General features: G+C 37.9%; 1 pseudogene; it reads right to left on the minus strand.

The window, feature by feature from the left end:
* Positions 1-420: 420 nt before the first annotated feature.
* LOC128043357 (olfactory receptor 4C13-like) lies at positions 421-3,237 on the minus strand (annotated as a pseudogene).
* Between the last annotated feature and the right edge of the window lie 1,063 nt (positions 3,238-4,300).

Here is a 4,300-nt window from a genome sequence, read left to right on the forward strand (position 1 = left end):
CATATACACACACACACACACACACACACACACACACACTTCATTATTTCTGGTTTGGAAGTTCGTTTTTTTCGATTCGTTTCCTACTTATAAAAAGGAGATAATAGCAGTTTCTACCTCTTTGGATTGTTATGAAGATTACTCTCAATACCAATACATTTTATATTTCTTTAATTTTTTATTAGAATGAATGCTTTGAACCTATATACATTGTTGAATTCGGTAATATGCAAGAATATTCCAAATGTTTACCCTTGCCTAAATACTTATTTTTTGCCATCATTTCTTCTGTCACTGCAGAATTTATGATTATAATGCTTAACTATTCTCTTTATATCATAAGTATTCATTTATAAGATTATTGACAATGCATTTTTGACCCTTGCTGCCACTGAATACATGTTAGGTTCCAATCACATTTTATGATTCATCTGAAATAGCTTTCCTACTATACAGTTTCTTAATAGTGTTTTTCATCTGAGCAATTGTCAAAGTATAGTTTAAAAGATTTAACATGGGAGTTATCATAGTGTAGAATACAGCCACTGCTTTATCAGTAGGTAAAGTAGTTGCTGGTTTCAAGTATACAAATATGCAGGGCACAAAAAATAGGACCACAACTGTTGTATAGGAGACACATGTGGAGAGAGCTTTTTGCCTTGCCTCCAAGCTCTGGGACCTTAAGGAGTGCAGAATGACCACGTAGGAGCCAATCAAGAGAAGGAAGTTTAACAGACAGAGGAAACTGCTGTTGACAGCAGCGAAGAGCCCTAGAGTATTAGTACAGGCAAGATTGAGCAAAGGATTCAAGTCACACATAAAGTGATCTATGATATTAGGGCCACAGAAAGGTAATCTGAAGATGAAGATGATCTGTATGAATCTATGAAGAAAGCTGCTACCCATGACACTCCCATTAACAGATGACATACTCGATGAGTCATGATGCTTGTATAGTGCAAGGGGCTTGCAGATGGCCACATAGTGGCCACAGGTCATCACAGTAAGCAGGATGACTTCAACATCTCCAAAGAAATGTTCCCCAAAATTTGGGTCATGCACGCATTAAATGCAATGGTCTTCTTTTCATGGTGTGAATCTACTAACAGTTTAGGGGTATTGACAGAGGAATCATTTCAGTTCAGTTCAGTTCAGTCGCTCAGTCATGTTCGACTCTTTGCAACCCCATGAAACTACAGCATGCTAGGCCTCCCTGTCCATCACCACCTGCTGGAGTCCACCCAAACCCATGCCCATAGAGAAGGTGATACCATCCAACCATCTCATCCTCTGCATTCTACTTCTCTTCCTGCCCTCAATCTTTCCCAGCATCAGGGTCTTTTCAAATGAGTCAGCTCTTTGCATCAGGTGGCCAAAGAATTGGAGTTTCAGCTTCAACATCAGTCCTTCCAATGAACACCCAGAACTGATCTCCTTTAGGATGGACTGGTTGGATCTCTTCACAATCCAAGGGACTCTCAAGAGTCTTCTCCAACACTACAGTTCAAAAGCATCAATTCTTCGGCATTCAGCTTTGTTTATAGTCCAACACTCACATCCATACATGACCACTGGAAAAATCATAGCCTTGACTAGATGGACCTTTGTTGACAAAGTAATGTTTCTGCTTTTTTTTTTTTTTATTTTATTTTATTTTTCTAATTTTAAAATCTTTAATTCTTACATGTGTTCCCAAACATGAACCCCCCTCCCACCTCCCTCCCCATAACATCTCTGTGGGTCATCCCCATGCACCAGCCCCAAGCATGCTGTATCCTGCGTCAGACATAGACTAGCGATTCAATTCTATGCTGTCTAGATTGGTTATAACTTTCCTTCCAAGGATTAAGTGTCTTTTAATTTCATGGCTGCAGTCACCATCTGCAGTGATTCTGGAGCCCCCAAAAATAAAGTCTGACACTGTTTCCACTGTTTCCCCATCTATTTCCCATGAAGTGATGGGACCAGATGCCATGATTTTCATTTTCTGAATGGTGAGCTTTAAGCCAACTTTTTCACTCTCCTCTTTCACTTTCATCAAGAAGCTTTTTAGTTCCTCTTCACTTTCTGCCATAAGGGTGGTGTCATCTGCATATCTGACATTATTGGTGTTTCTCCCGGCAACCTTGAATCCAGCTTGTGCCTCTTCCAGCCCAGCGTTTCTCATGATGTACTCTGAATATAAGTTAAATAAGCAGGTTGACAGTATACAGCCTTGATGTACTCCTTTTCCTATTTGGAAGCAGTCTGTTGATTCATGTCCACTTCTGTTTCTTCCTCACCTACATGCAGGTTTCTCAAGAGGCAGGTCAGGTGGTCTGGTATTCCCATCTGTTTCAGAATTTCCCACAGTTTATTGTGATCCACAGTCAAAGGCTTTGGCATAGTCAATAAAGCAGAAATAGATGTTTTGGGGGGAACTGTCTTGGTTTTTGATGATCCAGCAGATGTTGGCAATTTGATCTCTGGTTCTCTCAAAGCTGCAGACTGAACCTTTGTAGGATTCCAACTCCAATCTTCAAGCCAGCTGAAAATGAATGGAAAAACATGTTCCCTGTCTGGATTCCAGGCTCTCAGGATCTATAAACAATACGACTGAGCAACTATGCACAGCAGAGCATAAATATACATATATAACTGAATCAAGGTCAGGGGCAGTGACGGAGAGGAGATACCCCTTGTCCAAGGTAAGGAGCAGTGGCTGTGCTTCGCTGGGACAGCTGTGAAGAGATACCCCACGTCCAAGGTAAGAGAAACCCAAGTAAGATGTTAGGCACTGAGAGACAGCATCAGAAGGCAGGCAGACTGAAAACACAATCACAGACAACTAGCCAATCTGATCACATAGACCACAGCCTTGTCTAACTCAATGAAACTAAGCCATGCCATGTAGGGTCATCCAAGATGGATGGGATATGTTGGAGAGGTCTGACAGAATGTGGTCCACTGGAGAAGGGAATGGCAAACCACTTTAGTATTCTTGCCTTGAGATCTCCATGAGCAGTATGAAAAGTCAGAGGAATAGCAAGCATCAATAAAGGAGAGATAGGCCAGGAAATAGTACACAGGGGACTCTGATAATGAACTGGCAGTGATGGTGACCACAATGAGCACATTTGCTACCACAAACACAATATAGATGACTAAAAACCCAATAAATATGATTTTCTGCTTTTTTGGATTTTCTGTGAGCCCCTGTAGAATAAATTCTATAACATTATTCTTATTCTCCATATATTTAATGGTATGCATAGTTACATTGCTTGAGAAAAAATCATTTTTTTCTAAAATTGAGCCTTGAAGTTATTAACATAATGTTATATATCTCTAGACTCTACTGAAATGTGAACACTTATGAGATTTTCTTTTTTTATTTTTCAGATAGGAAAAAAATGTTCTATTTCCTCGAAAATTATTCACATTATCTTTTGGAGTATGGTGATGTTTATAGACATGAGGAACTTATTAAACATGGGCAGGGGATTTTCTCTGCACACTTAATCATGTGAGATGCCTCAGAGCCCAACATGAATCAGAAGATCTCTAGATATAGTGACAGCAAAGTCTGAAAAGTGTAGAAGATGGATATAAAGCTTATAAATGCAAGCTAAGGATCTTGTTTTTTTTTCCTTATTCTTGGTTAATGGGAAACCAGGAAAAGTAGTTGAGAATTTGAATGTGGGATGAAGAAGGATTTGAGAAAGAGGGGATTTTAGATATATATCTAGTAAATATATTTGTATCACTTAGGTAAGGTGTACTGAGCTTCTGTAAGGTGATGAAAGATAAATAATTTCCAGTGTCAGACTGTTTATAGTAATTGAAAGTATAGCAGGATATTTATGATGGAAAGGTAATAAAGTAATACAGGAGCTACTATAATCAAATGACAAACATTTTGCCTAAATCCAATAACTTTATGATAGCTAATAAATATACTTTTAATGATTGATTGAAATCACAATAACAAGATAGTAAACTTTGTAGATGCTATTATTTCATCCATTTAGTACATGAGGAACATTCTCAAAGAAAAATGTTGGCAATAATGTTAACTGTCATATTACCAAAAATTTAATCAACCCTTAATTATGCTCCAAGTGATTTGTAGAAGGTTTTTAAAAAATTCTCATTATAAACCTATGAAATGAGTGATATTATAATGTATGCTTATTTTATACATTAGGAAATAGAAACAGAGAAATTAAGGATCTTACTCAAGATCAAGCCAAGATAAGATTAGATTATACATCTTATCTTCTTTTTCTTCCAAAATTTTCACACACACTCTATAGTGTGA

This window comes from Budorcas taxicolor, chromosome 2 (genome assembly GCF_023091745.1).
Source record: "Budorcas taxicolor isolate Tak-1 chromosome 2, Takin1.1, whole genome shotgun sequence".
Classification (NCBI taxonomy): Eukaryota; Metazoa; Chordata; class Mammalia; order Artiodactyla; family Bovidae; genus Budorcas; species Budorcas taxicolor.